Source organism: Hemiscyllium ocellatum, chromosome 6 (genome assembly GCF_020745735.1).
Source record: "Hemiscyllium ocellatum isolate sHemOce1 chromosome 6, sHemOce1.pat.X.cur, whole genome shotgun sequence".
Taxonomy (NCBI): Eukaryota; Metazoa; Chordata; class Chondrichthyes; order Orectolobiformes; family Hemiscylliidae; genus Hemiscyllium; species Hemiscyllium ocellatum.
Window position 1 is genome coordinate 51299631 of NC_083406.1, and position 21320 is coordinate 51320950.

Sequence of the window (21320 nt, forward strand, 5' to 3'; positions counted from 1 at the left end):
AGGGGATTTGAGCTATAGGGAGAGGCTGAATAGGCTGGGGCTGATTTCCATTGAGTGGCAGAGGCTGAGGGGTGAGGTTTTATAGAAGTTTATAAAATCATGAGGGGCATGGATAGGATTAATGCACTGGGCTGCCTCACAGCGCCAGGGACCCAGGCTCGATTCCTGCCTCCAGCGACTGTCTGTGTGGAGCTTGCACATTCTCCCCATGGGCTTTCTCCGGGTGCTCCGGTTTCCTCCCACAATTCAAAGATGTGCCGGTAACGTCAATTGGCCATGGTAAATTGCCCACATTGTTATGTACATTAGTCAGAGGTAAATATAGGGTAGGGGAATGGGTCTAGGTGGTTATTCTTTGGAGGAACAGCGTGGACTTGTTGGGCCAAAAGTTTCCTGTTTCCATACTGTAGGAGATCTAGTATTAAAAAAGACAAGGTATTTCCCTGGGATGGGGGAGTCCAGAACTAGAGGGCACAGATTTACAGTGAGAAGGGAAAGGTATAAAAAGGACCTAAGGGACAACTATTTCACATAGAGGATCATGAGTGCATGGAATGAGCTGCCAGAGGAAGTGATGGTGGCCGGTACAAGTACAACACTTAAAAGACGTCTGGATGGGTATTTGAATATGAAGAGTTTAGAGCGATATGGGCCAAGAGCTGGCAAATGGGACTAGATTAGTTAGGATATCTAGTCAGCATGGACCAGTTGGATCAAAGAGTCTACTCCCATGCTGTACATCTCTATAAGTCTATGACTCTATGAATTAGAAGGTTTAAAATGAGCCATGAAACGTCTTTGACTAACTGGATTGAGGAAAATCCCAGGATGTTTTATACATATATAAGGAGCACGAGGGTAGCTATGGAAAGGGTAGGCCTACTCAAGGATAAAGGTGGAAATTTACATGTGGAGTTGGAGGAAATGGGTGAGGTCCTTAATGAAAACTTTGCATCAGAATTCACCAAGAATGGTAAGATTAGGGAAGGGTGGATATTCTCGGGATTTATTTCAGATTGGAGGCCTGTGACCATTGGCATGCCACCAGGATCATTACTGGATCTACTGTTGTTTGTCATTTGTATAGACAATTTAGATGAAATACAGGAGGCCTGTTAAGAAAGTTTGCAGATGGTACCAAAATCATCGGTAAAGCAGACAGTGAAGATGTTATCTAACAGTACAACCGAATCTTGATCAACTGGGCCAGTGATTTGATTTATTGTCACATGTACATAAGTCCAGCAGAAAATTTTGTTTTGCATGTACTACAGGCAGATCTTAACATACAAAGATCACAGGCTAATTGAACAGAGCGAGGAATACAAAGTTAAGGCTGCAGGAAAGGTGCACAAAAAGCAAGATCAATATTAAATATGAAGTTTGAGAGATCTATTCAGAAGTTTAACAACAGCAGAGAAGCTGTTCTTGAACCTGTTTGTACGTGTGTTTAAGCTTTTGTGTCTTCTGCCTAATTGGAACAGGTTGGAAGAGAGGGGTGTTTAATGATGTTGGCCGCCTTTTCGAAGCGTTGAGAAGTAGGTGGGAGTGAATGGATGGAAGATTGGTTTGCATGATGGTCTGGGCTATGTTCATAACTTTTTGGTTTTTTTATGATCCTGGGCAGACCATTTGACATACTAAGCTATGATGCATTCAGATAGAATGCTTTCTGTGGTGCATCTATAAACATTGGTGAAAGTCCTTATGGACATGCTGAATTTCCTTAGCCTCCTGGGTAGAAAAGATATTGTTGTGCCTTATTGACCTTCACATCCGTGAGTGGTCCAGGACAGATTGTTGGTGATCATCACATCTTGGACTTTGATACCCTCGATGATCTGCAGGGGTGTGCCCTCTTTCTTGCCCCTGCAGTCAATGATCAGCTCTTTTGTTTTGCTGACAATGAGTGAGAGATTGTTATCTTTACACTACGTCACAAAGCACTCTCCTTCCTGTATTCTAACTCATCATTGTTTGATATCCAGTCTACAACGGTGTCACCAGTGAAGCTGTAGATGGAGTTTGGATGAAATTTGGCCACATATTCATGAGTCAACAGTAGTACTTTAGGGGGTTGAGTACAAATTCCTGCAGGCTACCGGTGTTGATGATTTTCATGGAGATTATGGTGTCGAAGGCAGAACTTCTAAATAAGCAGAAGCCTGATTTTGGTATCCTTATTATCCAGATGATTCAGGGATTTGTGTCGGGCAAAGGAGGTGGCATCTGTCATAGACCTCTTGTGAACTGCAAGGGATCAATGCAGGGTAGGAGGCCGAGAATTGATGAGTGAAAACCAACCTCTTGAAACATTTCATAATTATGGAGGTCAGAGCTACTCTGGAGGGCAGTTGTCACTGAGGAAAATTCCACATGCTTTCTTTGGTATTGGGATGATGGCAGTCTTCTTGAAGCAGGTGGGGACTTCAGATTTTGGCAAGGAAAGGATAAAATATCAGTGAATACTCCCACTGGCTGGTGCAGACTGGAATCTCCACCTGGGCCAAAAAAATGGTAGATGGAGTTTTATTCAGATAAATGCAAGGTGTTGTATTTTAGGAAGACAAAGCAGGGCAGGACTAATGTGGTAAATGATAGGGCCCTGGGGAATCTTGTCGAACAGAGATCTAGTGGTGCAGGTACACAGTTCCTTGAAAGTGACGTCAAGGGTAGACAGGTGGTGAAGGTGGTGTTATGTATGTTTGCCATCATTAGTCAAAGCATTGAGTACAGGAATTGGGATGCCAATGTTATGGCTATACCAAAAACTGGTATGGCCACATTTGGAGAACTGTCACCTTACTATAGGAAGGAAGCCATTAAACTGGAAGGGCTGTAAGCAAGATTTAAAATGATGTTACCATGACTGGAAGTTGAGTTGTAAAGAGAGCCTGGATAAGCTTGGATTTTTCTCGTTGGAGTGTAGGAAGCTGAGGGATTACCTTATTGAGGTTTATCAAATGACAAGAGGCAGAGATAAGGTGAATAGCCAAGGTCGTTTCCCCAGGAAAGGAAAGTCCAAAACTAGAGGGCATAGTTTAAGCTGAAAATGGAAAGATTTAAAAGAGCAACACTTACAAACAGAGAGTGGGTGTAAATATAGAACAAGCCGCCACAGGAAAGGGTAAAGGCAGGTATAACTACATCATTTTAAAAGACATTTGAACAGAAACATATATGGGAAAGTTTTAGAGGGATATAGGTCAAACGCAGATAAATGGGACTAGTCCAGTTTAGGAAAATGAGTCTGCTGTAGACATCCACAACATTCAAAAGCATGATACCAAGAATGAGAATCCAGTGTTATGACGGAATCAGCAGGACTTATACACTTAATGGTAAGGTCCTAGGGAGTGTTGCTGAACAAAGAGACCTTGGAGTGCAGGTTCATAGTTCCTTGAAAGTGCAGTCGCAGGTAGATTGGATAGTGAATAAGCCATTTGGTATGCTTTTCTTAATTGGTGAGAGCATTGCGTATAGGGGTTGGGAGGTCATGTTGTGGCTGTATAGGATATTGGTTAGGCTACTGTTGGAATATTGCAGGCAACTCTGGTCTCCTTTCTATCGGAAAGATGTTGTGAAACTTGAAAGGGTTCAGAAAAGATTTACAAGGATGTTGCCAGGGTTGGAGGATTTGAGCTATTGGGAGAGGCTGAACAGGCTGGGGTTGTTTTCCCTGGAGCATCGGAGGCTGAGGGGTGACCTTATAGAGGTTTAAAAAATTATGAGAGGCATGGATATGATAAATAAACAAAGTCTTTTCCCTGGGGTAGGGGAGTCCAGAACTGAGGGCATAGGTTTAGAGTGAGAAGGGAAAGACATAAAAGAGACCCAAGGGGCAACTTTTTCACGCAGAAGTTTGTACATGTATGGAATGAGCTGCCAGAGAAAGTGGTGGAGGTTGGTACAATTGCAACATTTAAAAGGCATTTGGATGGGTATATAAATAGGAAAGGTTTGGAGGGATATGGGCCAGGTGCTGGCAGGTGGGACTAGATTGGCTTGGGATATCTGGTTGGCATGGACAGGTTGGACCGAATGGTTTGTTTCCATGCTATACATCTCTATGACTCTATGACTCAACGATGTACTTTTCTGCTTACAAATAGAAGATTTTAAAATATAGAAGGTCTTTGATTAAATGAGGCATTTCCCTGCTAAAAAAAAGTAGTTAAGGCAGAAACCATTTACTGTTTAGGAAATGAATCAGTATTTGAATCAGAAGATGATATATAGTCACACAGAGAGAAGGTTACGTTGCCTGGTCTAGCAACAAGCTACACAGCATTACTTGAATAAATGGCCTCCTCCTTCCGTGCTTTGAACCAAACCTTCCTTTCTATATCAGGATTAAATAAGTTTTAATGTTTACTGATCCAATATTTTCTATAGTGTTTGGGTCATCCCTACAGGAAAGTGAGTGAAATTTGAATACTTCTTAATATTTCAGAAGGAAATATATATATTATAAAAATATATATTACATACATAGTGATTTGACAGTACAGAACATGAATATTGTTGAAACAAAGACACTTTTAGCAGGAGCTTTTTATTGTGTACATATGAGGATAATTCACAAGAATATCAATTGAAGGAGAAAACTATGAGAACAAAAGATTTTACAGTGGACCATTTCTTGTAAAATGACATGCATATGTCAGAACTCCAAGCACTGTGGGCATATCTACCCCACCCCACCCCTCCCTTCTCCTCCCCCCCCAGTTGAATGCAGCAATTCAGTCTACATCTACTGAACATAACAAAATGCAAGTTACACTTTTGATTTTTGAGGAATGTTTGTTGAACAGCAAAGGCTTTTGTGGTAATCAGGGCAGCAGCTTGATCTGGAAACCAGATATACAGAGTTGCATTGAAATACATATCCATGAGTCAAGGTAATGACAGAACAGTTTGCAAACAGCAGTAGTTGCTTCTTTAGTTTCATGTAATCTAAATTATAACTGAGTACAGTTCAGAAGTACCTCATTAGCTGTGAAGTACTTTGAGATGTCAAAGTTGTGAAAACACAATATGATTTGCATTTATTTCTTTCTTCTACCACTAAGCAACTATATAAAACTCATAGCGGCTTCATTGTAAACCTGCAGAATCTACTAGGCTGATCAGCAGAAAGTAATCTGCTGATCAGAGTGGTGCTGGAAAAGCACAGCAGGTCAGGCAGCATCCGAGGAGCAGGAAAATCGATGTTTCAGGCAAAAGCCCTTCATCAGGAATGGAGGCAGGGAGGCTCCAGGGTGGAGAGATAAATGTGGGGAGTGGAGTGGGGAGAAGGTAGCAAATAGGTGAATGGGGAAATAGGTCAGAGGGGAGGGTAGAGCAGATATGTGGGAAGGGAGATTGGCAGGTAGGACAGGTCATGAGGACAGTGCTGAGTTGGAAAGTTGAAACTGGGGTAAGGTGGGGGAAGGGGAAATGAGGAAACTGGTGAAGTCCACATTGATGCCCTGGGGTTGAAGTGTTCCAAGGCGGAAGATAAGGCATTCTTCCGCCAGGCGTCGGGTGGTGAAGGAGCAGCGGCGGACAAAGCCCAGGACCTACATGTCCTCGGCAGAGTGGGAGGGAATTGAAATGTTGGGCCACGGGGCAGTGGGGTTAATTGGTGCAGGTGTCCCGGAGATGTTCTCTGATGTTGGTGCGGGTGTCCTGGAGATGTCTCCAGCATCTGCAGTCCTCACTTTTGCCTAGAAGTTAATCTGCTGTCATGCTCCCAAGTTGCCTTAGCACTTGACATTCGCAAACCTATTAAGTTTAGTCTGCTTTTGTTACAGACTGTGTGAGACCTACATGCTGGATTTGGCAACACTAACATGGCACAAAGCCAGTATAGAGGCTGGCACAATTTGTCAAATAATGCATCAGTCTTTCCCACACTGTTGAGCTCAGCAATGCTTCACAATCAGTTCTTCCCAAATCATCAGCAATATATTCCTTCTCTTCCTGTCAGCAAACCATTGAGAAAGGGAAACACCGAAATGGAGATGAAAAATAGAAAGGCACAACAAAACCAAGTTTATGTCGGTTGAATATTTAGACTATTCTTTACTATCATACTACAATTAGACAGAAACTATTCCTGGAAAAACATAACTTGATTTAGAAAAAAGGAAATAAAGCATAAAATAAACAAGAGCAACTTTCAAAGAAAGCATGACAATTATAAGACAACATGATTTGGAGATGCTGGTGTTGGATTGGGGTGTACAAAGTTAAAAATCACACAACACCAGGTTATAGTCCAACAGGTTTAATTGGAAGCATACTAGGTTTCGGAGCGACGTTCCTTCATCAGGTGATTGTGGAGGGCTCGATCGTAACACAGAATTTATAGCAAAAGTTTGCAGTGTGATGTAACTGAAATTATACATTGAAACATTGATTGTCTGTTAAGCCTTTCATCTGTTAGAATACAGTGACAGTTTCACTTGTAACCCAAGAATGCAACTTTTAAAAAAAGGTTTTGTGATTTACACATGAAAGAAGTGAAACTATCACTGTATTCTAACAGATGAAAGGCTTAACAGACAATCAATTTTTCAATGTATAATTTCAGTTACATCACACTGCAAATTCTTGCTATAAATTCTGTGTTACGATCGAGCCCTCCACTATCACCTGACGAAGGAGCGTCGCTCCGAAAGCTAGTGGGCTTCCAAATAAACCTGTTGGACTATAACCTGGTGTTGTGTGATTTTTAAATAAAGACAGCATAGTCTTTTCAGTGCACAGCACCTGGCAAGAATACAAAAGGAAATTTGACAGCAGTTGAGAGTTCCTTTCAAAAGAATTGATAGCTTTTGCAAGGAAAAATTGCATTCAAATGTATTGGTTGATGCATAGAAATTAATGTAATGGCCCTGGGGAGTGTTGCTGAACACAGACCTTGGAATGCATGTTCATAGTTCCTTGAAAATGGAGTCACAAGTAGATAGGATAGTGAAGAAAATGTCTGGTATGTTTGCCTTTATTGGCCAGTGGACCAAATATAGGAGCTAGAAGGTCATGTTGTGGCTGTGTGGGACATTGGTTAGGCCACTTTTGGAATACTACATGCAATTCAGGGCTCCCTGCTATAGGAAGAATGTTGTGAAGCTTGAAAGGGTTCACAAAAGGTTGATAAAGATGTTGCCAAGGTTGGAGGATTTGAGTTATAGGAGAGACTGAATAGACTGGGCCTATTTTCCCTGGAGCATTGGAACCTGACAGGTGACCTTACAGAGGTTTATAAAATCATGAGGGGCATGGATAGGGTAAATAGACAAGGTCTTTCTCCCTGGGCTGGGACAAGTCCAAAACTGGAAGGCATCGGTTTAAGGTGAGAGGGGAAAGATTTAAGAGAGACCTTAGGGACAGCTTTTCATGCAAAAGGATGGTGCGTGTATGGAATGATCTGCCAGAGGAAGTGATGGACGCTGATACAATTACAACACTTAAAAAGACATCCAGATGGGTATATGAATAGTGCACCTTTTATTTATTAGTGTTCCCACACTAACATAACTACAACTCAGTATGATGAACTGGCCTGGTCATGGCAAAAAGTTAACTACAGAACACAGATCTGCTGTATTCTGGAGCAACTTGAAGTATTTTGCACTAATACAATGTTGTTGTCACAAAATCCATGGGATGTTAACTTAACATTCTGAAAGTGCATGCTGCAAGCTTAACAAAAATGCCAAATTACTTCAGAAGCAAAATGTATTTTAATTATTCCAAATATCCTGTAACTGTTGTGATTGGGAACCAAATTTTAATCTCTCTGAATTAGGTTTCTTCCACTATATAGCAATAGCATCTATTATTAAAACTGCATCACTTATTAATTTTCCTTTCCTTGACCAATAGGCAATTTAAAGTCAAAGACAATGTGTGCCTGAATGGAATAGACCTACCCAATGCATCAGGGAAATTAAAACTGAGCTTCCTAATGCTCCTTTGAATTGTCATTCATATTGAAATCTGTGTAAAACTGAACATGAAGGAAATCACAAATTTCAAACTGACTAATTTCATGACCGACAGGTTGCATTGCATCGTTCTTGTTTAAAAAAAGTTATGCTAACACTATTGATGTAGATACAAACACAGATCACCTTGTGTGCTCATCACTTCATAAATTTACACCCATTCATTTGGTGGTCAGTCAAATTGTGGCCCAACAGTTGCACAAGCAAAATCTCTGGCCACACAGTCAAATACATCATCTGGTTCTTTCAGAAGAATACAGACTTCCATCTTAAAAATGGTATTCAGGTACCACATTCAACACTGAAGGCTAACAAAAATTGTAACATTCCGAGAAGGCCTGTAAGAATTTCAAAGTTTCTTTTTATTGTCCTATCCCATTGAGAATAACAAGGCAAATCTTTTTTCTTATCCAAGGGCTCTAACTGAAATGGGATGCAACACATCAGAAAATATTACCTCATTTAACAACATATTTTTAAGATCACCAACAGCCCAAGATAAAACCAGCCAGTTAATAATTAATCAACCAATCCAGTCAGTATTTAAAGACAGAGAGGAAGAAATATTTGCTGTATAAGAAAATTCTGAAGACTTCATGAAGCTCCACCCAGTCTGATTTGACATCATGTGTTCTTGGGTGAAGAAAAGAGCAGTCTTGCTCAAAGTTTTAATGGAGTAAAATGTGTCAGCGTAAAATCGTACTTTAATATGTTTAACAACCCAATACAACTTGTACCAACAGCTATCAAGCAATAAACTACATCTTGTTAAGACAATGACCCTACCTTATAAAGACTCACTGATTGCTCCTCTACCAAATTGGGCCTATGAATCAAAGCAGAAAGGAGGATCAGTGGCTGGGGTGTATGATCACACCGGAGCATGTCCACACTGCAGGGAATCTAATCTGCAAACGTTATTTTGATTTAATAAGTTTCTATTTCCTTACAAAGGTTTCTGTTAACTGTTAATTTGCATTTTTGTGCTTTCGGCATTGTTTTACCCAAGTTTGTTTGTTTAAGAAGAATTTAAAGGAACCTGATTTTACGTTTATCTTTAAAAAAGAGTAGAAAGGAGAATTCTGGATGCAGGTTTGCTCACTGAGCTGGAAGGTTCGTTTACAGATGTTTCATCACATACTAGGCAACATCTTCAGTAAGCCTCCGAATAAAGACTTCATTCAGACGCTCACTGAAGATGTTACCTAGTATGGTAACGAAACATCTGAAAATGAATCTCTCAAAACTCGCTAGAAAGGAGAATGCCTCAAAAGACTGATGGGCACAGTAGGGACTGGGGTATATCATTGTCATCATACTGTTATTTTTGATTTGACTTTATTAAGTTTCTTTTACAGTTTTATAAATTTCCATTGACCAGTAGGTATTGTTTTCATTCTAGTGTCCCACAAGGGGCTGTTGAACCATGTAAGTTCTTTTAGATTTTAAATTACTTACATTGTGGAAACAGGCCCCTTTGGTCCAACAAGTCCACATCGACCCTCTGAAGAACAACCCACCCAGACCCATCCCTACATTTACCCCTTCACCTAACACTATGGGCAATTTAGCATGGCCAATTCACCTGACCTGCACATTTTTGGACTGTGGGAGGAAACCGGAGCACCCAGAGGGGGGGCACGGGGAGAATGTGCAAACTCCACACAGCCTGAGGCGGGAATTGAACCCGGGTCTCTGGCGCTGTGAGGCAACAATGCTAACCACTGTGCCACCATGACGCCCACTTTTGGATTGAGGGCTTTCTTGTCAGTCTGCTGTAGGGCCAAAACAAACTGGCCATCATCAGGACCAGGTATTGGGCCATGGAGGGGGTTATAGTACTTGACTATCTGCCCCTATCATGGTTATATTTGTGTTCAGTTGTCCATCAAGCTGGAGCAATTCAGTGTTCACCAGCACCTTTAGACACCAGTGAGCACGAGAGAATGTGATTACTTGAGTTTATTTCCATTAATTTCCATTCCGGTTCTTGAAGCTTCTGTTAACCATTGTTTTTGACCAGGGGCTGTTTAACTCGACTGTTTTTTTTAAAGAGTAAAATGGAGGACTGAGGGTTCACGTGGTACAGGGATAGTGTCCCTATTTCTGAGTTAGGAGGCCTGGGCTTCAGTGCCACCTGCTTCAGAAGTCATACAGAGATAGAGTCATAGAGTCCTACAGCAGGGAAATAGGCCTAAACTTGTCATTGCTAACCAAAATGTCCATCCACACTAATCCCATGTCCCTGCACTTGGTCCATATCCTTCTAATCCTTTCCTATCCGTGTATTTGTCCAATTGCCTTTTAAATGTTGTTCATGTACCCACCTCAACCACTGTGGCACAGTGGTTAGCACTGTTGCCTCACAGCACCAGGGACCTGGTTCAATTCCCGCCTCGGGTAACTGTCTGTGTGGAGTTTGCACTTTCTCCTCGTGTATGCGTGGGTTTCCTCCGGGTGTTCCGGTTTCCTCCCACAGTCCAAAGCTGTGCAGGTTAGGTGAATTGGCCATGTTAAATTGCCTGTAGTGTTAGGTGAAGGGGTGAATGTAGGGTAATGGGTCTAAGTGGGTTGCTCTTTGGAGTGTCGGTGTGGACTTGTTGGGCCGAAGGGCCTGGTTCCACACTGTAAGTAATCTAATCAACTACCGCTGGCAGGTTATTCCATGTGTATACCACCCTCTGTGCAAAAAAGTTGCCCCCTCTAGTTCTCTTTTATTCTTTCCCCTCTAATCTTAAACTGATGCCCTCTGGTCCTCGATTCAGCAACTATAGGAAAAAGACTGGTCCATGCCTGTCATGATCTTATACACCCCTGCAAGGTACCCCCTTCATTCCCATACACTCTAAAGAAAAAAAGTCCTAGCTCCCTTTAACTCAGACCATTGAGTCTTGGCAATATCCTTGTAAATTTCTTCTACACACTTTCCAATATAATAACATCCTCCCTATAACAAGGTGACCAGAATGGAACACAATCCTCCAAATACAGCTTCACCAATGTCTTGCATAACTGCAACACTACTTCCCAACTTCTATACTCAATGCCCTGACTGATGAAGGCAAGTATGCCAAAAGCCTTCTGCATGCCCTGTCTAAATATGACTCCACTTTCAGAGAACTGTCATCCTGAACTCCAAGATCCTTCTGTTCCACTGCACTCCTTAAGGCTCTATCATTCACCATAAAACTCCTCCCTTGATTTGACTTTTCAAAATGCAAGAACTCATATCTTTCTGTGTTAAATCTCTTTGCCATTTCTGAGCCCACTTCCCAGCTGATCAAGGTCCTGCTGCAATTTCTGATAACCTTCCTCACTGTCCATGAAACTGCCTGTTTCAGTGGCATTAGCAAACTTGATAATCATGCCTTGTACATTCTCATCCAAATCATTGATATAGATAAAAAACAGTAATGGGCCCAGCACCAACCTTTGAGGCACTCCACTAGTCACAGGCCTCCAGTCCGACAAGCATCCTTCCATTATTACTCTCTGTTTCCTACCATCAAACCAACTTTGTATCCACTTTGCCAGCTCCCCCTAGATTCATGTGATCTTAGCTTCCAGAGCAGCCTTCCAAATATCTTATCAGAATCTTCTCACATGAATTACCAACCACAGATGTCAAGTTTAGTGGCCGAGAGCTCCCAGGTTCTTCTTTGCAGCCCTTCTTGAATAATGGCACAATATTCACTATCCTCCAATCTTCCAGGACCTAACCTGTGGCTAACAATGATGCAAAAATATCAGCCAGGACCCCTGCAATTTCTTCTCTAGCCTCTTGCAGTGTTCTTGGATATAGCTGGCCAGGACCAGGAGATTTATCACCTTCATACATTCTAATACATCTAGGACCTCCTCTATTGTGATATGAACTGTCCACAAGATATCATCACTAACTTCCCCAAGTTCCCTAATCTTCATGTCGTTCTTCACAGTAAACACGGGATGTCATAATACCTATGTAATTAGCAATTACAGTAGCGCCTCGACTTACGAACTTAGTCCGTTCCAGGACCCGGTTCGTGAACCGAAAAATTCGCGAACTGAATCAATTTTTCCCATTGTTCGGAATGCTTGGATGTAGCAACGAACGCTGTTAACAGTGCACGCGCCAAAGACAAACTGAATGAGATCACACGGGGCCCAAGAGCTTTTGCATTCAACAAGCGCATAGCAAAGCAGAACAATGAAACCACGTGGTCGCACACGGGCTTTTTGTGTTCGTACCTTGAATTTCATACATACGTTGAAGCAAAATTTTACGTACAATCCTGTTCGTAAACTGATTTGGTCATGAACAGGGTCATTCGTATGTCGAGGTGCTACTGTATTTGCCAAGGAAGATCTGAGTCTAAATGCTTCAGTTTGAAAGTCAATGAATCGAATATTTAAAACAAAGAACAATACAGCTCAGGAACAGACCCTTCGGCTCTCCAAGGGTGTGCCAACATATTTAAAGGTTGTCTGCCACAATCTTGCTTTTTGTGAAACAACACACCTCTTTTGATCACACAAAGTGCTTGGTGGCTTCTTTAGCTGCCTCCAATAGCACTGCATTATTACTACCTATATTTCAAAAGAACCAACCAACACATAAATCGCAAGTTCAAATCCTCGCCATGGCAATTAAGGGGCATAATGATGCTGAACCAGAATTGAGCAGCTGAGGCCAATATAGACACAAATCCAAATCCTACCATACCCTACCGCTGGGTCAGAAGGTCCAGGTTCAAGTCCCTCCTCCCACAGAGGTGTTCAAACAGGTTGATTTAAAAGCTTTAGAAAGTGGCAGCACTCCACTGCAAATATTAGCCAGTATGGTGGTTTCTGAAACACAGAAGATGACATACTTTGAGATTAAACCTTCTAATTTACTTGACATTCATTTACTACATTACAACAGTGACTATTCTAATGTCTCTAAGATACTTTGAGACATTAGTGCTCATAAAAAGGCACTGTATAATTATAACTCTTTCTTTTCTAGCCATGGATTGCAAACTCTCAAGTTATTCTCTGATCAATTTTTATATGTCATAAAAAGACTGTGATGGAACTTCCTTTCTGACACTCGGTCACCTCAAGTGCTATGCTTATCAGCTAACTTTGCCAGTCATTAAGAGAGCCTAGCCCTTCATTCCTGACGAAGGGCTTTTGCCCGAAACATCGATTTTCCTGCTCCTCAGATGCTGCCTGACCTGCTGTGCTTTTCCAGTCTAATCTTGACTCTGATCTCCAGCATCTGCAGACCTCACTTTCGCCTATTGAGAGACCCTAGGCTGACCAATCAAAACCTGTGTCATTGTTACACTAAGATATTGGATAGGAGTTGATACTCTTTTACTGCAGAGTTGCATTACGTTTGGTTATTTCTATCAGACAACTGCCTCTTAAAATTAGAAATGAAGTGTGCATTTTCCTGCAAGTGCCCTAAAATCAAAAGTGATGAATCATTGCCCAAATTCCAGAGACAAGTTTTCACAAGACTTTCATTAATATTGTGATATGTCCATATCCTGGAGAGGAGGTAATCATTCTGCCTATCCTTCCAAACATTCTATCAGCTGAGTTACCTTTTTAATAAGTCCCACTCACTTAATTTGTTAGGCCTTCCTGAAAATAAATGCCAAAGCGACAATTAACACGTGGCATTTCTCCAAGAAAGAAGAACTCACAGTGCAAATACTTCTGCCCAACTGTATCTCATTTACATATATAACAGATGCCTCCTCATCATGTCTGTATTTGCATATTGCACAGCAGCATCCCTGGGGAAGTAATGGCTCCAGCCAGAAATGCATGCACCAAAAGTAGAAGTTTGTAGGGTTGTGAGGGAGAATGGCAGCCAGGGGAGAGGATGTCTTTCAGCTGGCTCTCCCCTCTCAATGTTGGGTGCCTTGATGAAGTACCGAATGTCTGACAACATTGGTATCCTTGCACTTACTCCACTCCACCTGCAGAAATTTGCAAATAACACATGACTCAGTTTTCCTTTCAGACTTCCCATGTGGCAAGCCTGCAGACATGACTGGGTGAAGCAGCATGGTCAAGCTCTTCGAATATGTATTAATTACCCATGTAAAGACTTCAATTAGAAAAGTGAGAAGTCCAACGCAAATCTTTCTCACTCTGAAATCGGATCATAGGCAGCGGATGGCAGGTTTGAGAGGCAGGATCAAACCAGCCACCCTCCTGCTCAATCAAAAGCTCACATGTGATCAAAGTTGCCTCTGGAGAGAATGTCAAATGCTGATTTTAGAATTGGAAGAACAATTCCCTTTAAGAACAGGACTTTATCTATTCCCTTTTGAAAAGGTGTCATATCTTTTGGTTCCAAACCATTGCTGTTTCACAATTCTAACATCCATGTGATAAAGATGACTAGCGATCCTGTATCCATGTAGAATGTTTTACTTCAATTCTGTCCACAGCTTTTGAATCCTGTGCTTTAGAACTTTTGAACACATCTAACCTAACCATTGTAAGATAGTTTTCAGCACTTTGTAATTCAGAACAGAATCAGGCTAAATTGATTATTAAGTAGTTTCCACCTCTGGTGGAGTGTGTGTGGAGTTTGCACATTCTCCCTGTGTCTGCATGGGTTTCCTCAGAGTGCTCTGATTTCCTCCCAAGGTTCAAAGATGTGCGAGGAGTTGAATTGGCCGTGCTACATTGCCCATAGTATCCAGGGATGCGTAGGTTAGGTGCATCATTCAGGGGAAATGCGGAAAAATGTAATAGGGTAAGGGGAATGGGTCTGGATGGAATATTCTTCAGAGAGTCTGTGTGGACTTGTTGGGCCTAATGGCCTGTTTCCACATTGTAGGGATTCTAATGATTCTATGATTCAGTTGATTGGAAACAGAAGGTATTACTATGGCAGCATTTGTACGCTGAAATTAAATTTTCAAATTGCTGTTTGAAAACAGAAATATATGACTCACAGCTTTTAGATAAATGAAAAACAACAAAATATATTCATCACCAAGAATTGCAGAGAGTCTTAGCGAAACGGATTTTTCAGCAGTTCTATTGGAACAGTGTTTGTGAGTTAAATTCAGTGTGAATTGAAATCCCCAAATAGTAATCATTAGCAAACGTTCTTACATTTACTGGTGCTTTTTTGCAACATAGTAATAGCTGTAATCATGCAAATACCATTTATTGATGGATGAGCTTCATTATGCAAGTAATTTGAGGAGTGATCAACAATGAGAACAAAACAAGAAAAAAAACTTCCATGTTTCTTTGAGTATTAATGAAAAATGACATTTTTGTTAAAACTTTTTGTCTAGCATTCCTTAATTGCAATTTGTAAAAAAGTACCAAACGAAGGGGAAAATAACATTGATGTTACTGAAAGAAGAATGCTCCTTTCTTTGCAAGTGGATTCTGATTGGTAAAGCAATGGACAATATAACAGTTAATTGAAGACTGGCAATTAACAGCTTAGCTTTCTTTAAATTTTAAACCCAGCAGGTTGTCACAGATTGGTCAAAGCATTGCCCTGAGAAAGGAACCTGAGATTTACAGTCACTTCTTTCATGGGTGGCACAGTGGGCAGCATGGTGGCACAGTGGTTAGCACCAGAGCACCAGAGACCCGGGTTCAATTCCTGCCTCAGGCAACTGTGTGGAGTTTGCACATTCTCCCTGTGTCTGCATGGGTTTCCTCCGGGTGCTCCGATCCACAGTCCAAAAATGTGCAGGTTAGGTGAACTGGCCATGCTAAATTGCCCGTAGCGTTAGGTGTAGGGGAATGGGTTTGGCGGGTCAGTGTGGACTTGTTGGGCCGAAGGGCCTGTTTCCACATTGTTAGTAATCTAATCTTTGGTTGAGTTGAAACAGATGCTCTGCAGAACACAGCACTGTGCATTAAGATACCTACCTTCCACTGTGAGCCCAACAGACAACTTTAAATTGATTCTCAGAATAATTCTGATTCATCCATAGAATCACATTCAACGTTTGTGACTTGAGTTTCGCAGGTGCAGGTAGGTTTGATATTGTTGTGAACAGCCAAAGGAATATACTGTTTGATATAATCTGCTGGTCTTGAGATGTATCTCTCTTTCACTGGTATCAAATTTTGATCCTACTGGAATCTTTCAAGAGTCAAGAGAATTTTGGTAGATTATAAACAATGCAATAATATCTCTGCAACACATTTCTTTAAGGTCATTTGGTAAATGACTTTACATCCATGGGATAAAGTCAACCTTTTGTCAATTAGTTTATCTGGAACTTGTGTTTGATAGCTTTAAGTTCTTTCTACACTTTTGCCTTTTGATTTTCTTGGGATGAGTTGCTAATCTGATCGCTCCATTTTCCTATTTAAAACACCTCTCTTCTTCTACACAAGTCATCCCCTAGTAGGTGTAAAATGTAACTAACACTGCCTTAAAAAAATTTCAAAGGACTCCACCATATCCGAGATCCCCACTGCCTTTTCATTTCTGCCTGAATTAAATTCTTGGGAAAGTCCAGCCAATTGAGGCCCTTAAGTGATCAATTAGTCATAAAGGGTTTTGTATATTGTTTACTGAGTAGTTGATTGGAAATAGAAGGTATTTCTATTCTATGACTCCAAAGTTAAAAGGCCCTATTTCCACGTAGGCTACAATTATTTCAGCTCCAAATCAGGATGAAATGAATGTCAGACCACCTAATTAATAAAGCAGCATGGGCTGGTGCATTACTGGGCAAGAGTGTGTACTTTCAATTTGCACAGTCAAGTGATTGGACAAGACAGGACCTGACATAGTGCAGGTGAGTAGCTGCTGAAGGCCATTCCCTTGTTCTTGGTTGTGATCCCTCTGCTCCCTCTTCTTATGTCCCCAAAAGACCAGAAACTCCCTCTTCCAAAAACACTTTGTCATGCATGGAATGTTAGTTGCCATCCTGGCATTAACTACAACCTTGCACCATCAAGCAAAGCTGCTACTGGCCAGCAGCTCTCACTGGGTGGGATTTCCATTTCCAGGTACTTGATATTTGAGAGTGGCCTGTCACTGCCCTCCATGCTGCCTGACTACTGGAAGAGATGGTGAGCCTTGCTGTGAAAGTCAATTTGAGTTTCTCACCACCTTTCCAGCAAGCGAATGAGACAACTTCACAAGAGCCTGATCTATGTTTCTGTAAGATAACATTCTATTTATCACTAATTTTGCTATCAATGTCTATGCTATGAATTCTGAATGCAATCAGATAAAGACTCTTTGATTCTACTTTGCTTAACCATTTTGCCCTTTTTTGACCTTATTTTCAGATGTATTATGTTGTACACTCTATCCCTACCTGTCAAATTCTAATTATCATTAACCACATCACTACCTTGCATTATTGCCCAGTCCTTTCTCTTTAACTTTCCAAATTTTCCTCATATGAACCCTATAAACTTAATTTAAAGGCCCAAGTACTACTCCTCAGTACACTGCTCTCAATTAGTTGAAGGTCAATCCCAAAAGTGCACATTTCCCTTTCCCAATTTTCCATGAATCAAAACAATTTCTCCATCAAATTTTGAACTATGCATTCAACTCTCTAGTTACCCCACGCTAATTTGCTTGTGGCTCACACAGTGATTCAGAGACTATTACCTTTATTGTTCTGCTTTTAAAATGTGTCCTCATCTCCACACACTCCTTCATGAAAACCTCTTTCTTAATCTTGCCTTTCTCATTGGTTCCCAAGTTGTCCATAACCCCTCCCACTCTAATTTCCTCTCCAGCTCTGAGGCCTGGAGGAAGAACGCCTCATCTTCTGCCTCGGAACACTTCAACCCCAGGGCATCAATATGGACTTCACCAGTTTCCTCATTTCCAACCCCCTTGCCCCAGTTCCAACCTTCCAGCTAGCACCGTACCTATGACCCGTCCTACGTGCCTATCTTCCTTTCCACCTATCCACTCCATCCTCCTCTCTGACCTATCACCTTCATCCCCAACCCCATTTACCCATTGTACTCCTTGCTACCTTTTCCCACCCTCCTCTCTGACCTATCACCTCCATCTCCACGCCCATTCACCTATTGTACTCTATGATACTTTCCCCCCACCCCCACCCCCACCCCCTCTCATTTATCTCTCCACCCTGCAGGCTTCCCGCCTCTATTCCTAATGAAGGGCTTTTGCCCAAAACATGATTTTTCTGCTCCTCGAATGCTGCCTGACCTGTGCTTTTCCAGCACAACTCTAATTCAGACTCTGGTTTCTAGCATCTGCAGTCCTCGTTTTTACCTACCTGAGGTGTGCTTAGCCCTATTGCGAGGCAGGCAACACAGCCTTTAGGACTCATGTTTTCTGTTGTACAGAACTGTATATACTCCCTTAACTATACAGCATCTTCTATCACTATATATTTTTTTCATTCTCCCCACTCCATATGACAGTATTACGGTAAATTTGTTTTGTGTTGTCTGCAGTCCCTATGGTCAGTGACACAAGTTGCAAATACCTCAAATCTATTGGACAAATGTAATGACATAGGTTCCTCCACAGTTATCACATTCAGAGTCATACCCTCCTGGAATAAAACGTCGTTGTGCTGTCTGACTTTAAATTCCCCCTTCACTGTGTTTTGTTTATCAAATTAGATTTGAAGTTTAGAAATATCACTCAACTGTTACTAATAATTATACAAAGTAGTTTAATTAGTTAATCTATAAAGTTATTTGAAGAGGGATAAAATCTTAAAATATTACATACTTACCAGCTCACCCAACTAAACCTTTGAATATTCGTTAGTTTCTGGAGGCTGAAAACATGTAAAGCAATACTGAGGCTAATAGGTTGGACATGAGGGTGGAATGTCATCATTTAGATTTGGTCAGTTGGCACAAAACAGTCATGACAGGATCTTCCAAATCTATACTGCTCTTCACATTAGATTTAAAATGTCATGCCATCACAACTAGAATTTCAGGTTTAATTCAATACATTATTTGTAGGCAGTTTTGGCCAAATCCACATCCTTACATTCAATATTAGCTGAGATCAAAGTGATAAGAGGAGCGAGGTTATAGATTCTGGCCTCAAGGCACCTTCTCACAGCTACTGTGGTTACAAAATGTCCATCTGTACCAGCTGAAAGTATTGATGCCACAGATGAGCAGGTTTGGAGTGGCATAAAGTTGTTACAGCATGGAAAGAAGCGCTTTGGCGGATTGTGTCTGTGCCAGTCTTCAAACATCCACATATTCTGATCCTATTTTCCAGCACTTGCTCCATAATCTCATATGCTGTGGTATAGTTAGTACACATTTAAATAATTTTTAAATGTCTTCAGGCTTCCTGCCTCTTTTCAGTGATTCACAAAGCCTCTGCATAAAAATGTGTTTTCTTCTAAACCTCCTGCATCTTACCTTAAAGCTCTGCCCTTGGTTACTTACCCTTATAAAACAAGAATGTTTTTTCACATTTACCTTGTCTATAGCCCACTGATCTTTGAACACTTCAATCAGTTACCCCCTCAGCCTTCTCTGCTCTTTGGAAAATAATACAAGCTTATCCAGTCTCTTTTCACAGGTGAATTGCTTCAGCAAGGCAATATCCTGGTGAATCTCTTCTGCACCCTCTCTAGTGCCATCACAGCTTTCCTATGATGTGACAAGAGGAACAACACACAGTACTCTAGCTCTGGAGAAAGTGAGGACTGCAGATGCTGGAGATCAGAGTCAAAACGTGTGGTGCTGGAAAAGCACAGTTGGTCAGACAGCATCCGGTAAGCAGGAGTTAACGTTTCAAACATTAGCTCTTCGGGAATGTGATTCCTTCATGGGTAGCATGATGACTCAGTGGTTAGCACTGCTGTCTCACAGTGACTGGGACCTGGGTTTGATTTCACCCTCAGGCAACCATATGTGTGACATTTGTACATCTGCCCCATGTTTGCTTGGGTTTCCTCCCACAGTCTAAAGATGTACAAGTATGGTGGATTGCTAAATTGTCCATAGTGTCCAGGGATGTGTACGTTTGGGGGATTAGCCAAAGGGGTGTGATCTGAGTGCTATACTCTTTAGGGAATCATTGTGGACTCAGTGGGCTGAGTGGCCTGGTTCCACACTGTCGCGATTCTATGATTCTTTGCTCTCATATTTAATGTCGTGATGAAGAAAGGTAAGTATCCCAAAAACTGGGAGAAGTATACAGCCACGGTCAAACTGAGCATATGAGGCAGGTACACTCCTTGTCCAATGCAGGCAACAATCCTGATCAGCAGGTAAAAGGTGTTATCAATGTTGCTGTTTATAGTACAGGTCAGGCCCACATTGAGCACCTGAGCCACAGGTGCCAAATTTGAGCATACTTCCACTAATTTTATGAATAAACTATATTTCTAAATACGAGTTTTAGTTTTTTTCTGATTTATATAAAAGATTTGGAGATCTGTGTTGAGGGCAAAATTTCTAAATTTGCAGATGATGCTGACTTGGGGAGAATGGTGATTTGGGAGGATGATGCTGAGTAACTTTAGGGAGGGATGGTGACTCAGAGGTTAGCAATGTTGCCTCACAGCACCAGACTGCCAGGTTTGATTCCAGGCTCTGGCGACTGTGTGGAGATTGCACATTCTCCCCGTGTCTGCGTGGGTCTCCACCAGGTGCTGCGGTTTTCTCCCACAATCCAAAAATGTGCAGGTGAATTGGCCATGCTAAATTGCATTAGTCAGAGGGAAATGAGTCTGGTGGGTTACTCTTTGGAGGGTCGGTGTGGACTGGTTGGGCCGAAGGGCCGGTTTCCACACTGTAGGGAATCTAATCTAATCAACTTCAGAGGGACATTGACAAGTCAACCAAATGGGCAGATGTCTGGCAGATGGAGTTCAATGCAGAGAAATGTAAGGTTATGCATTTTGGTAGAAAAACATGGAGAGACAATACAGGCGCAATGGCACAACTTTGAGGGGAGTACAGGTGCACAGGGACTTTGGGGGTTTACATGCATGAATCTCTGAAGGTGCCAAGCAAGTTAAAACAGTTATTAAGAAGGCTTATGGGATCCTTGAGCTTAAACAGAAGTATAAAAGCAAGGAAATGATGCTATACCTCTGCAAATCATTGGTCAGACCATATTTGGAATATTGTGTCCCATTCTGGCCATGATATTTAAGGAATGATATGAAAATCCTTTAATGAGTTCAAAGGAGGTTTACTAGAATCATGAATGAAAGACTTTACATGCAAGGAAAAATTTTAAACAGCAAGACAGCAAACGAGCCAACAAGGGTGAGAGCAACGGAGACAAGTGCAGGCAAGAAATCAGACTTATTCTCCTCGGAGCAGAAAAGATTAAGAGGTGGCCTTACTGAGGTATTCAAAACTATG

General features: G+C 41.5%; 1 protein-coding gene across 3 annotated transcripts in view; it reads right to left on the reverse strand.

The window, feature by feature from the left end:
* Positions 1 to 21320, reverse strand: part of LOC132816692 (mastermind-like protein 2) — a 385512-nt gene that overhangs the window by 325349 nt on the left and 38843 nt on the right. The window contains exon 2 of one of the 3 annotated variants that reach the window (XM_060826563.1): positions 12705 to 12824. The exons of the other annotated variants lie outside the window; for them this stretch is intronic. The gene's annotated coding sequence lies outside the window, so the exon portion shown is untranslated. The remainder of the gene's footprint in view (positions 1 to 12704; positions 12825 to 21320) is intronic. 3 annotated transcript variants of the gene reach the window in all.